Consider the following 15,648-nt stretch of genomic DNA (forward strand, 5'->3'; position numbering starts at 1 on the left):
GAGCCTGAACTCATGACCCTGAGATCAAGACCTGAGCCAAAATCCAGTGTCGGACACTTAACTGACTAAGCTACCCAGGTGCCCTGAGCTGTATGTCTTTTTGAGTTTAAAGAACTCTTAAATGAATGTTAAAGAGTTCACACATTCTAGATACTAGATCCTAATCAGATATATGATGCAAATATATTCTTTTTGTGGATTTGCTTTTCATTTTATTAAAAATGAATTTTTAATGAATAAAATTTTATTTTATTAAGTGTTATTTGAAGCAAAGAATTTCTTTTAATTTTGATAAGGCATAGTTTATATTTTCTTCTGTTGTTTTTCCTTTAGATATCATACCTAAAGAGCCATGACCTCATCTAAGTATAAGAAGATGCACACTCACTTTTTTAAATTGTTTTTATTTTACTTCCAGCATAATTAACACACAGCATTATATTAGTTTCACGTGTACAATATAGTGATTCAACAATTCCATACAACACGCACTGCTCATCACAAGTGCACTCCTTAAACTCTACCACCTATTTCACCATCAAAGAAATATAAATTAAAACTACAGTGAAATATCGGCTCACACCTGTGAGAATGGCTAAACTCAAAACCACAAGAAAGAAGTATCAGCGAGATGTGGAGAAAAAGGAATCCTCCTGCACTGTTGGTAGAAAGGAAAACTGGTGCATCAACTGTGGAAGAAAGTAGAGGGTCCTCAAAAATAAAACTATCCTACAATCTAGTTATTGCACTACTGGGTATTTACCAAAAAATACAAAAACGCCTATGCCTTCTTGTAATAATTTTGCAGTTCCAGTTCTTACATACAGGTTCTTTGATACACTGAGTTAATTCACATATGTAGTGTGGGACGGGTATAGTTTTCCCAGAAAGATTTGTTAACAAGACTGTTCTTTTTCCATTGATTGTCTTAGCATCTTTACTGAAAATCAAGACATACTGGTTTATTTCTGGACTCTCAACTATATCCCACTGATCTATAGAACTATCTTTGTGACAAAATTACACTGCTCTGATTACTGTACCATTGTAGTAAATTATGAAACAGGGAAATGAGTCCTCCAACTTTGTTGCTCTTTTTCAAGATTCTTTTAGCTCTTAACAGGTTCCTTGAATTTCCATATGAATTTTAAATCAGATTGCCAATGTTAGGGGAAAACAGGCATCTGAAATTTTGATAGCGATTACATTGAATCAGATCATTTTTTTTTCAGAAGATCATTTTGGGTAGTATTACCATCTTAACAATATTAAGCCCTCCAATCTATAAACATAGAATATATTTCCATTAATTTAATTTCACCCAATAATGTTTTGTAATTTTCAGTGTAAAAGTCATGCCTTTCCTTGGTTGTTCCTAATACTTCTTTTTGATGCTATTATAAATAAAATTACTTTCTTTAATTCATTTCTGAATTGTTAATTACTAGTATTTAGAAATACAACTGATTTTCATATTGATCTTGTATCCGCAATGTTTCTAAACTCATTTATTAGTTCTAATAGTTTTTTCTGTGTAGATTCCTTAGGACTTCTTATATAGAAAACTATGTCTTCTGAAAGTAAATAATGTTTTACTTCTTTCCTTCTGACCTGGATGTTTTTATCCTTGTTTGTTTCGGGTTTAATAAGGTATAGCTGACAAATAGAAATTGTATATATTTAAGGTATACAATTTGATGTTGTTGTTGTTGTTTAAGATTTTATTTATTTGACAGAGAGAGACAGAGCTAGAGAGGGAACACAAGTAGGGGGAGCGGGAGGGAGAGTGAGAGAAGCAGGCCTCCTGTTGAGCAGGCAGCCCAATCCCAGGACTCTGGGATGGTGACCTGAGCCAAAGGCAGCCATCCAACGACTAAGCCACCCAGGTATCCCTACAATTTTATGTTTTGATAAATGTATACATTGTAAAATGATCACTACCATCAAGGTAATTACCATATCCATCACCTAATGTAATTACCTTTTTTGTGTGTGGCGAGAACACCTCTTAGCAAATCTCAAGTTTGTAATATAGTATTTCTAACTAGTCATTATGCTAGACATTAGGTCTCTAGGACTTATTTATCATACATAACTGAAACTTTGTACTCTTTTCCCATCTCTCCATTCCCCCTCACCCCAGCCCCTGGCAACAACCATTCTATTCTCTGCTATGAATTTGATTGTTTTAGATTCCATATTGTATTATTCAGGGTTCTCCATAGAAACAGAACCAATAGGATGGATGGATTGATAGAGAGCTATAGATATATATACAGCTATATAGATGAGGGGACTTACTATACAAATTAGCTCATGTGATTATTGAGGCCAAAAAATCCCAAGATCTGCCATTTACAAGCTGGAGAACTAGGAAAGCTGTAATTCAGTCTGAATCTAAGGGGCTGAGAAATGAGGGGCCACCTGTGTAAATTCCAGTCTGAGTCTAAAGGCGCAAGAGCCAGGAGTGGCAATCTAGAAGGGCAAGGGAAGAAGGATATTCCAACTCAAGCAAAACTGAAGCAAAGATTAAATTTGCCCTTCCTCTGACTGTTCTATTTAGGCCTTCAATGGATTGGATGATGCCCACCCACATTAGTGAGGGTGGTCTTTACTCAGTCTACCAATTCATATGTTAATTACTCTGGAAACATCCACATAGACACACCCAGAAATAATGTTTTACCAACAGAGTATCCTGTAGCCCTGTTATGATGATACATAAAACTAACATAAGTTCACCACCTGTCAATTTGTCACCAACACATATCTCCTTAAACTATACTTAATCTCCAAATAAAGACAATAAACAAGGTCAGAATTCTACCAAACAGGACACAGCTCTCCTGCATTTAACTGAACATGTATTAATCCCTTCTCCAGAAGATGAGGTAGAGTCCTTGAGTGGTGTTTACCCTTCTGATATCCTGTAACTTAAATACTATGATGTAAAATTAGCAATACTTAAAAACTAATATAAAGTCAATTCATGATAATGGAATAAGAAACAAAGATATTTGCTTCTTTACGTGTATATATGCACACAAACATGTTTATGACAAAATGAGGAAATATTCATCACTATTAGAGTCATTTCTGTAACTCGTCATGTGGTTGTAGGTGGTATTTATACCACCTATAAGTAGGTGGTATAAATAAATATTAGAAGAAGGTCTTCTAATACCCATTCAGTATTCCCTTTGCCTTCAATGAACACTTACCTCAGCTGGTCATTGTTCTTTAGCAGGCAGGGTAACTCTTTCATTCCTGAAGGCCATTAGTAGTCCTGCCTGGATTGGTTTGTTGAAGTTTTCCATTGGCTTCACTTTTTTTTTTAACCTGTTTTTATGAAACAATATTTATTACAAACGTTTACAACAATATGCATACAGAATATAATACAATCAGAAAATTCAGAATACAGGGGCGCCTGGGTGGTTTAGTGGGTTAATGCCTCTGCCATTGGCTCAGGTCATGATCCCAGGGTCCTAGGATAGAGCCCTGCATGCATTGGGCTCTCTGCTCAGCCGGGTGCCTGCTTCCTCCTGCTCTCTCTGCCTGCCTCTGCCTACTTGTGATCTCTGTCAAATTAAAAAAAAAAAGAAAACTCAGAATACAACAAAAAATCTCACACATCCACCAAATAGCCTTATTAAATTTTAACATTTCCTTGTTTGTCTCAAATCCATTCTTTAACCAATAAAAAACTGCATATAAAAATGAAGCCCTGTTTATTCTGATATCATTCCCTTCCTCTCTCCTTCCTTCCCAGAAGTAACCACTATTCTATCCTGAATTCTTTTATCAGCTTCATACATGTTTTAATACTTGTACTATAGAATGACTATATCTATGAACAAATATTAAAATTTACCAAACTTACTGGTTGTTTCTCACATAATTTCAAACTGTATCTAAATATTGGGCTTTGGGTAACCTTCTTTAACTTGTGGGGTTTTTAAAATTAACATAAAATGTATTATTTGTTTCAGGGGTACAGGTCTGTGATTCATCAGTCTTACACAATTCACAATGCTCACCATAGCACATACCCTCCCCAATGTCCATTTCCCAGAACCCCCATCTCTCCCACCCCACTCCCTTCCAGCATCCCTGTTTCCTGAGATTAAGAGTCTCTTCTGGTTTGTCTCCCTCTCTGGTTTCATCTTGTTTCATTTTTTTCTCTCTTCCCCTTTGATCCTCTGCCTTCCACTGACTTTAATCATAAGGCATGGTTATACTTAAGAGACATCCTAAGAGACTGACTGTATTCCAGACATACTTATCCTAAGTTCCCTTGTGTAGTAGTAATCCAATTTCCCCTTGATAATCAAAAACAATCACCCCAGGCAATGCCATAACTCCTTTCTTCGTCTATTGATTCAGAGGCATGAGGAGCCCAAAGTAGCCAGGTGGCAGTCTTAACTTTCAGCTCGTTGGAATCATTGTTGTCTCCCAATAAAAGCTTTCCTCCCTCTTGACACCAAAATCTCTAGGCCAGCAGAGCACAGTATCATGAGAACGGGAAGCAAAAATTTTGGTAGTCAGTCACCATGATAATAGTGAATGGTGAACTTTCATTTCTACCCCTTGATTCCTGGACCTGTGAATCCTGGCTATTGGAAAAACAGCACCATATACTAGACACTTATTCAGAGCATCTACAGTTTTCTGGAGAACCCTGCCCTGGGCATGCAAGGTATTGCCACCTAGCTGGTACTATAACTAAATATTAAAAAGGTCATTCCATTGTTATATTAAGCAAGCTGCTTCAAGATTATAGGGAATATGGGTGCCTAGGTGGCTGAGTCCATTAAGCACCTGCCTTCAGCTCAGGTCATGATCCCGGGGCCCTGGGATGGAGCCCCATGTCAAACCCCTTACTGGTGGGAAGCCTGCTTCCCCCTCTTCCCTCTGCCCCTCCCCCCAAAAATAAATAAATAAAATATTTTTTAAAAAGATCTTTAAAAAAAGATAGGGAATATAGTAAGACCAGTGAATTCCGTAAGTATGAGCCCAGTGTCATACTTCTTTTCCTGCGAAGTGAGTTCCTTGATCTGCAGGCAATGCTCTGTGAAATGCCACAATGGTGGATAAGGCATTCCTTAAGTCCACAGATGGTAGTTTTGGAGGAAGCACTGCATGCAGGGTAGGCAATCTGTATCTAGTATGTCTTTTCCAGTAAGGACAAATGCTGCCCCTTCCATGATGGGAGCAGTCCAAGGTAATCAACCTGCTACCAGGTAACTGGCTGATTATACCAGGGAATGATACCATATCAGGGGCTCAGATCTGGTCTCTACTGTTGATAGACTGCACACCCATTGTTAGCCATAGCCACGCTGGACTTGGTTAGTGGAAGTCCATGTCACTGCGCCTATGTATAACTACCATCCTGCCACCACAGCCACTTTGCTCATGAGTCCACTGGAAATGACAGACGCAGCTGGAAAAAGCGTTGAATGGTATCTACAGAATGGGCCATCCTACCCGCTTGATCATTAAAATATTCCTCTGGTGAGGTAACCAAACTATTGGTGAGCATTCACACAGGCTATAAATATCTTCAGATCTTTTGCCCATTCAGACAGGTCTATCCACATGCCTTGTTCCTAAATTTCTTTATCACCAATTCTTTAATCATGTTCTTTCCAAATCCCTAGCCCTTGGCCACAGCCCAGGAACTGGTATATAATCACATATCTGGTCATTTGTCTTTCCAACATAAGTGAACAATTAGAGGTACTACCTGAAGTTCTGCCCACTAGAAGGATTTCCCTTCACCAGTGTCATTCAGGGATGTCCCAGAGAGGGGCCACAGTGCTGCAGCTGTCCATTTTTGAGCAGTACCTGCATACCATGCAGAACTATCTATAAACCAGGTCCAAGTCTTTTCTTCCTGCCAATTGATTGTAGGGAACTACCACATGAAGCAACAGATACAGGCTGGGAGGAAGAAAGCAGTATAGCAGGAGTGGGGACCATGGGAATTTGGGCCACTTTTTCATGTAACTTGTGTCTTTAGGGCCCATCTGGGCCTGATCACATATATACCACTTCCATTTGATGATGGAGCATTGTTTTGCATACCCAGCTTTAAGGCTTGCTGGGTCAGACAACACTCAAGTTCATGAAAGGCAACTAAGGTCATGTGGTAACTTGGTGGCCCATGGTCAAGTGTTCAGTCTCAGGCCCAGTAGCAGGTCGGAGCAGTTTCTCAAAAGGGGAGCTATTTCCAGATGATGACAGGGTCTTGCTCCAAAATCCTAAAGGACTACACTGCGATTCACCTAGAGAAGTCTACCAAAGTCTTCAAACACCATCTCTGTCACTAACACTTCAAGCACCTATTGGATCTTCTGGATCATATGGCCCAAGTGCGGTACACCTTGCTAAGTAGACTGGACTGCTGCTAAGCCTTCTCTTGTTCTAGATTTCAGTCAAAACTAGCAACTTTCCAGGTCACTCAGTAAATAGGCTAGAGTAACACACCCAAATGAATATGTTCCTTCCAAAATTCAAAGAGGCCCACTAGGCACTGTGCCTCCTTCTTGGTTGTAAAAGGGACCAAATACAATTTATCCTTCATCTTGGATGTCTTAGCATTGGTGCCCCACACCACTGGAGCCCTAGAAATTTCAGACAGAAGACCCCTGAATTTTAGTTCTATCTATTTCCCACCCTCTGAGCACAACTGTATCACCAATAAGTTTAGATCAGTTGCAAACTCTCACTCACTAGGTCCAATTACCATAATGTCATCAGTACAATGAAACAGTGTGACATCTTGTGAAAGGGAAAGGCAATCACATTCCCTGCAAACTATATCACAACATAGAGCTAGACAGCTGATTTACCCCTGAAGTAAGACAGTGAAGGTACATTGCTGGTCTTGCCAGCTGAAAGCAGACTGCTTCTGGTGGATCTTATGGACAGGTATGGGGGGGAAAAGTGCATCTGCCAAATCAATAGCTGCATGCCATGTACCACATAATCTTAATTTGCTCAAGCAATGATACCACATCTGGTACAGCACCTGCAAATGGAGCCACTACCTAGTTAGGCTTAAAATAATCCATTGTCATTCTCCACCTGTCTTCTGCATAGATCAAAGATACAGAAGAGCTGAAGGGGGATGTGGTAGAAATCACCACTCCTGCATCTTTCAATCTTCCATGGTGGCACTAATCTCTGCAATCCCTCCAGGAATGTGGAGTTTTTAAAAATTTATTACTGAAGTATTTTTGATTTATTATTTTCCTAAGTAGAAGCAGTTCTAATGGCTTCTTCTTGGTCTTTCCCACCATAGTAGCCCTCACTCCATAGATCAGGAAACAGCTGGGATTCTGCTAGCTGTTATGTGTTTCTATTCCAGTTATATATTCAGGAACTGAGGAAATAATCACAGAATGGGTTTGAGGACCCATGGGACTCCCTGTGAGATAGACCTGAGCTACAACTCCATTGATCACCTGATATCCATAAGCCTATACTCTGACTGCAGGGCCACAGAAATCTTTCAGGCCTCCTAGAATTAGTGTCTGTTCAAATCCGTGTCCAGCAGTCCCTGAAAGGTCTGATTATTTCCTTGTCTTCAATGTGCAGTTACCTCAGTAAAAGGTTGTAGTTTCTTTTGTACAACAGATTAACAGTATAAATTCTCAATAGTGTACGGGTGTCCTTCCTCAAGGGAACTGGCCTCTCCTTCCTTCAAGAGTTGTGGGCCTGGGCACCTGGGTGGCTCATTTGGTTGAGTGACTGCCTTCAGCTCAGGTCATGATCCTGGAGTCCCGGGATTGAGTTCCACATCAGGTTCCCTGCTCAGCAGAAGGTTTGCTTCTCCCTCTGACCTTCCTCCTCTCATGCTTACCCCCCCCCCCATTCTCTTCTCTCTTTCAAATAATAAAATCTTTAAAAAAAAAAAAACAGAGTTCTGGGGCTACAAACTATCTTGAGTGTGGGAATTTATTGAAAAACTGTGATTCTTGGCTTTAGGATTTGAGTTAGACTTTCGTTCATGTGACCTAAAACTTTTCTGTTTATAGAGATCAAATAAAAATCTAGTAGGTTTTCTATTTATCTCACTTTTCAGAACACAATAGCTAGCTAGTGCCATAAGTCTGCATGAATCAGAAAAATCTGCTGTTTCGATTATACTGCCCATTACAATAACCACACCCACCTTCCCTTTGGTGTTTGAGTGCCAAAACTTGGCCCCCAGGATCCAGTTATTCCCATTACATTTCGTTTTTCCAACTGAGTGGCTGTGGTTCCCACTATAAGGTCTGGCCCACAGAGAAGAGCAATCACAGAGCTCTTTGAGGATGCTAGGGCTCCACTCACAAAATTATTTCTCATAGTATTAGTAAAAGGTAGGTCTTCTGGACCCTCCCAGTATGGATGAGTACAACTTAAATGACAAATCCACTCTAATAGTCCAATCTCTCTAAGCCTTTCAACTCCTTCCTCTACATTAAACCAAGGGAGATGGGACATTTCCAATTCACATCTTTTGGTCCATCTTTTGGTCCATATTTCAGCCAACCAACCAATTAAAGCCCTAATTTCCCAAGCTACATCACACTGCAGAATTACATTACGTGCAGAATCTCTGCTCAGTGAGCTGTTAGAGGTCATTGAGAGGATGTGACCACTGGTTGACACATGAACTAAACCCAAGAAATCAGATGCACAAAATTGTAATTAATTGGAGAAGACTTTTAAGATTTGTATTTGCCCTTGATGAATAATCTTACGGAAACTATACACTACATTTTGGGGAAGGAAGCTTCAATAGCAGTTGGTATTTTAGAAATTCATCTGTTTCATTCTCAACCACAACATTCTCCACTTTGTTCTCCTCAATTTCCCAGTGATTCCATCTCTTAATGTCTCAATCAGGCTTTGTCACAAGCACTCAAACTTTAAGCCATGGCAGTTTGTGTCCTCCTGGCTATGCAAAGGTCTCCAACTTCTTATTCTGCTCTCCTACCTTGTCTGCTAGCCCCAAAGTTAGGTGAGTAGTGGATAACTCTGAATAACATCCTTCTCTACCTTGGCCCTTCTGCCAACTTTCTAACTGGAGCTTCAGCTTCTAATTGGGCTGAAATGCTTATAATAGAGACCAGCTCAACATGAAAGAAATCTGTTTCCTTTCTTTGCTGCAATGCACTGTGAAAAGTTTCTCAAACAAGCACATCAAAATAATAAGCATTTTTAGAAGTCTCTGTACTTAAGCAGTGATCAAGCATCTAACATACAACTGCTCCCACACACAAGCACACAGGTTGATGGCCAATTCAGGACTCCCCACCCGCACAGATGCCTCTTTCCCAAGACCCATTTCTGCAGTCTCCTGGCTGGCTGACCAACTGTTTATTCACAAATGGGCCCCATACACAGAGGACTAGGAGAGAACAAAGAAAAACCATTCCAGACTAGTATGTAGCAGTTTTAATAAGCGAGGGAACTTACATGTAAGACTTGTCCTGGGCAGTCAAAGGATGAGTAAATCTCTGCAACCAACCATCAGAGCCTTACAAGTTTATTTAGTTAACTGCATCACTCACATATTCCTTCCAGATGGACTCAGCAACACACTGCTCTCTCAAGGCTGCATCCTTGAAAACAGCTCCTACCACACTGCTCTCTCAAGGCTGCATCCTTGAAAACAGCTCCTACCACACTGCTCTCTCAAGGTTGCATCCTTGAAAACAGCTCCTACTGTGAGAATGGTGAACAGAATGTACATTCCAACGATAGGGGAGCAGGTTAGGAGCCGCTAATTGTCCAGGTCCAGTTTGTGGGTCAACTGGCAGTCACGTCCTCTCAACTACCTCCTCCTATAACAATTTTAGTTATTTTAGAAGTGATGTTACAGTGGGGTGCCTGGCTGGCTCAGCCAGAAGAGCATGTAACTCTTGATCTCCGGGTCATGAGTTCAAGCCGCACGTTGAGTGTAGAGATTACTTAAAGAAATGAAATATTTTAAAAAATGATGTCACAGAAATAATCAAATTCTCTTGTCAAATGCATTATAATGAACTCTCATCAGATCTTTATGCACAGCCACTTGTAAGTCTTATGTCATTTGCAGACAGTTGTTGTTTCACTCTGATGCTTTGCAAAAGTGTTCCTGCAAACCTACTTTACCTTTAAGGAAATTCATGGAAAAGGATCTGACAAGTAAAGGTTTTTGATAACTAAGATCATTCCACTGAACTAAGAATTTACAGAACTCTAATGGAAAAAAAATTAGATAACTCACTAAACTGCTAACAAAAGATCAAAAATTATATGGGACTAGAGAATGATTATGATTTTTATGACTTTCTGTTTAAAACATTCTTTGTGTGTGTTTTACACATTTAAGATAAACTTTTCCTCTTTTCTCTTACACTATTGGCAATTTACCAAGATATAACTTTTTCAATAATGATAAAACACTTGTCTTTTTCTCCCTACCTGATCTCTTTAGAATTCAGAAACTCTTAGTGATTATTCTTACATCCATGATGATAATAGTTATTTGTCTAAGTTCCATGAGAACCTGTTCTCCTTATAATGGGACACAAATGGAAACACTGGTTATGTTACCAGGGCTTTGACTAGAATGCCATATTCCAAAATGTACACAGAATCAGATATGACTAGACAGCATTAAGGAACACATTATCAGGGTAAGAACTTTCCTTCCTACTAAAGGATGGATTGAGAATATAGCCCATCAACCAACCTCTGAGACACCGAACACCATGAAAGTGTATAAAGGTATGGATCACAGGAGATACCCATTGCCCAGATTCTTACCATGGATCAGTGTGCTATGCTGCTGAGAATACCATGCCCCACCATGCCTGGGAAAGGTGTTAACTACTGGAGTTTGCAATAGGACATCCCACCAAGATGGGTAAATTACTTTGCACCCCTGGTTCACAGAGAACTATTCAATCTCCACTGTAATCTCATTGCCCTGGTACAAGCCGGACCTACTGAAACACAATATACCTGTAACAGAACACGCACCATTAAAAGAGTGGTAAAGGTGGGAATTCTGCTGTGGCAGATCCCACCCCCAGTCCACCTCTTCACACCTGCCAGTCCTGCCTCCCCCTGCCAACATGTATGGTATGTACAACCAGGTCAAATCCCTAAAGCTGCACTCACATTAAAATCTGAGGTCCATGCCACAAGTGTTAATTCTTATAGAAGGGGAAGACCTTCCCATACAAGTTCCTACTAAATATCTGTCTTTTCAACCTTAGATTTCTTCTGCTTCTGTAGGATCCAGTCAGTGGATGAGCACATTCTGTTTTCTACCAATACAATCATTTGTCTATATACCCTCCATTGGCCTGGAGGACCTTATAGCACACATAGAAGCCCTCATTAAATTCACCCAATAAGACTTAAATGATAGACAGCAAACCTATCTTTGTTGAACCTGAAATATTTGTAATAAGAAAAACTGTCCTCCAAAATAGGATGGTCTTGGGACATTATTACTGCTTAACAAGGAGGCCTCTATGCCATTATCAAAACAGAATGTTGTATGTTCATATCTGATGACTCTGCTCATGTATCATCTTTATTAAATAACATGAGGACACAAGAGAATGTCTGAGTGATCCAACCCCTAGCCTAAGGAATTATGTTGCTCTTGGTAGGAAAAAAAAAAAAAAAGATGTTAACACGAGCTGTACCTGGACAATCAGAGGCTTCTTACCCTGTACTTTGGATATATGTTCTGCCCACCATTCCCACACTAGATGCCACTTTAAGGATGCAGCCTTGAGATAAGACCATCTGGACTGTGTACATGACTGAATTCCATTAAGAACTCTATATAAACTTTTAAGATTTTAGTGGATGGGTATAGAGACCTACTCCTCTTGCAGCCATCCAAGACAAGCCTCATAAGTAAGTTTCCTTGCTTATTAAAACAACCCCCTGCCAAAACTAGAGAGAGCAGTCTGCTGCTTCAGTCTCTCCAGGCCCTCTGTATATGGGAGCCAGTTCCAAATTTCATCCAGGAAACTCCCAAGGTTTGAACCAACATAAGCCTGTATCAATAAATTTGGACTGATCCAACTTTATATTCTTTCCACCATTATTCCATACTCTGAGTACACATTCCCACAATTTCCTTGGATTTAGGCATGTATAAATTACTTGAAAAAACTCAAGTAATTCATCTGAAGTAGAGTGCACCACCCCATGGATCACGTTTTATACATCTTCAGAGGCTTGCTGGGACTTGAGTCTATTTATAGAAGCAGTGAGGGGGTGATGAGAGTGGATCCTAAGTCTCAGTATTGTCTTGCATGGAAACTGCCTCTGGGGAAACCATTTCCATTTCCTCAAGCAACGCAGTGTTAATCCCCATAGACAGGTGGAGAGGTCCACACCACTGTGCGTAGGGAGGTGGCCGCTACAGAGGGTAGGGAGGACACTTCTGCTGTAGTTGAGGGAAATACTTTTCCTGGGGCTGGACAGGTTGGTTCCACTGGGAGTGGGAAGACCTCTTCCACTAGCAAAGACTATCCTTCAGTATTTAGAAGCTCGATGCTCCTAGCTTCATCAAGATCTTCCTACACATCCTTACCACAATTTACAGGATCCCATTCTTTCCCAATCAATGCCCCTACTTTAACAGAAGATATCCTGCAAGATTGAGAGTTAAACTTGTGTTGTAACTCAGCCAATTACAAGGTGAGGTTCTATATTTGAGTGTCAGCAATTTCAACACTGAAGCTATGAGATAAGACTCTCCTTCAAGGCACACATAAGGCTCCTAAGTCATTTACAGGGCATTTGAGCTGGGAATTCAAATCCCTGACCTCATTCCTTTCTTTCTCCACTCTGTCCTGCAACATTAGGAGCAATTGGTTTTCAAAAAATGTTTAAAAGTATTATATTCTGAGTCACTCAGCTCTTTGCTTCTCAAGAGTGGTTGGTTAGGAGTATCTGATGCAGAGATTTTGCTTATCTCTACGAATAGTTCCCACCATGGACTATCAATGTTCTCTGTCCTAATAGAAATAGAGTCATTAGCATCTTTTTTTAAAAAGATTTTATTTATTTATTTGACAGAGAGAGATCACAAGTAGGCAGAGAGGCAGGCAGAGAGAGAGGGGGAAGCAGGCTCCCTGCTGAGCAGAGAGCCTGATGTGGAGCTCGATCCCAGGACCCTGAGATCATGACCATGACCTAAGCCAAAGGCAGAGGCTTAACCCACTGAGCCACCCAGGCGCCCCCTTTAGTGTCTTAAAATCTAGTCAGATTAGAGAGCAAATTCCAGAAACATCAGAACGAAATCTGAAAACATCCTTAAATTTCTATTCCTCTGGAACCACTCTTGGTTCCAAATTCTGCGTTGGTCAAGGTTCTCCCAGAAACAGAATAAAACGGATATAGATAATGACATGGGGAGAGTGAGAAAGGGAGGAAGGGAGAAAGGAAGAGAAAGAAGAGAGATTTATTACAGGAATTGGATCACATAGTTATGGAGACTGAAAAAACCTACTTTTGGATATCTGCACTACCCATCTTTATTGCAGCATTACTTACAATAGCCAAGACATGGAAGTCAACCAAGTGTCCACCAATGGGTAAAAGAAAGAAAATGTAGTAAATATAGAGCAATTCCTCCTGAAGAACTGAGGGCTGACTGAACAGCAAAACAAAGGATAAAGGCACCATACTGAGAATGGCAGGAGAGAAGGAGGCACAGACATGTTAACAATAAAATCCCACCCCCAATGCTGCAAACTATGGTAGGGAGAGTCAGTACTGCAGAAACAGGAGCAGATTCAGTTGCCCTGGAACAGAGAAAAAAGATGCAATTTAAAAGTACAACAGCAATGAAAAGGAACTAACCCTCCTCTAAATGGTGGGAGCCTATTGGAACTCTCTTCAGCGGGGGCTAGCCAGCACTACCTTTTACATTCCCCCTCCACATTTTAAGTGCAGACAGGAGCAGGGTCCAGGTGCCCCAGTGGGCTCACTGCCACAATAATCCCCAAGCCCCTAGAATACACCAGCTCCAGACACCTTGGAGTACAGGGGAAAAAAGCTGTGGTTTAAAAGAGCAACTGATGGGCACCTGGGAGGCTCAGTCTGTTAAGTGTCTGCCTTCAGCTCAGGTCGTGGTCTCATGGTCCTGGAATCAAGCCCCGCATCAAGGAAGTTGGCTTTTCCCTCTCCCTCTGCTCCTCTCCCCTGCTTGTGCTCTCTCCCTCTTTCTTTCTCTTTCAATTAAGTAAATAAAATCCTTTAAAAATAGTAAAAGAGCAATTGAAATATCAAGGAACAAGTCCTAAAACTCAAAGAGCAGGGGAGCTGCAGGAACTCTCTAAAATCAAAGGGACTGGTGGCACCACTGTTTATATTCCCCCTCCACCTTAACAGTAAAGAGGGGAACAAGGTCCAGGCACCTGAGCCACCTGCTGCCTCAACAAGTAGTGGCCCTTAGCCCACACCAGCCCCAGCTTACCCCCAAGGTGGCTCCACTGCCTCAAACCATCCTGAGCTCCAGCCATCCCACCAAGACAACCCCAGCGGGACACACCCTGGGACACTCCTACTAGACAGTGACCACTACAGCTCCAGCCAACTGACTAAGGTGAAACAAGTACAAAGAACCCTAGAACATCCCAGGCCCACACTTAATTCAGCTCCAGACCACTTGCCAGGTCAATCACTGCATGAAGCACCATGAAACCTCCCAGCCCACACCCACCTCAGCTCCAGTTACCCACCAGGGCCGCTATTCATGGACCTTCACAAGCCTCCCAGCCTAAAACCACTTCAGCTCCAGCCATTCTGCCAGCGTCAGCCTGTACCCACTTTGGATCTTGCAATCTTGCCAGTGTCCACTGTGTGGAGCACCCCAGAACCCTGTGGCCCATACATGCTTCAGCTCCAGATGCCCTGTTAGGACACCCACTGAGTGGAATACCCCAGGATCCCCAGGCTGCACCCACTACAACTCCAGCCAACCAGCCAAAGCAACCAGGTACACACAGTCTATACAGGGGCTGTCCCTACACAAGACCATTCCTTCAACTCTAGAAGTAGCTAGTCTGCATAAATCACAGAAAGAAACACAAAAAGTCAAACAAAATGAGGAGAAAGAGGAATATGCTCTGACAGAACAAAATAAAACCTCAGAGAAAGAACTAAACAAAGTGGAGACAAGCAATCTACCTGATAAAAAGTTCACAGTAACAGCCATAAAGAAATTCACCGGATGTGAAAGAAAAGTAGATGAACTTGGTGAGAATTTCAACAGAGAGAGAAAATATAAAAAGAACCAATCACACCTGAAGAATATAACCGAAATGAAAAATACACCAGAGGAAATCAACAGCAGATTAATTTAAGGAGGAATAAGGGGTGCCTGGGTGGCTCAGTCAGTTGAGCATCTGTTTTCAGCTCGGCCCTGAGATCAAGCCCCACATGGGGCTCTCCACTGAGCAGTGAGTCTGCTTCTCCCTCTCCCCCTGTGATCTCTCTCACTTTAGCTCTCTCTCAAATCAATAAATAAAATCTTTAAAAAATAAAAGATAAAGAGGAACAGATTAGTGATTGGAGGCTGGGTAGTGGAAACCATGCAAGCAACACCACAAAAAAAAAAAAAAAGAGAAT

At 41.1% G+C, this 15,648-nt stretch overlaps 1 long non-coding RNA gene across 1 annotated transcript; it reads right to left on the reverse strand.

Moving 5' to 3' along the window:
• Positions 1-388: 388 nt before the first annotated feature.
• Positions 389-10,108, reverse strand: LOC131820812 (uncharacterized). The gene is made up of 2 exons (XR_009349793.1): positions 9,475-10,108; positions 389-3,339 (listed from the first exon to the last, which is right to left on the reverse strand). It is a non-coding gene; the product is annotated as an uncharacterized LOC131820812 (long non-coding RNA).
• Between the last annotated feature and the right edge of the window lie 5,540 nt (positions 10,109-15,648).

This window comes from Mustela lutreola, chromosome X (genome assembly GCF_030435805.1).
Source record: "Mustela lutreola isolate mMusLut2 chromosome X, mMusLut2.pri, whole genome shotgun sequence".
Classification (NCBI taxonomy): domain Eukaryota; kingdom Metazoa; phylum Chordata; class Mammalia; order Carnivora; family Mustelidae; genus Mustela; species Mustela lutreola.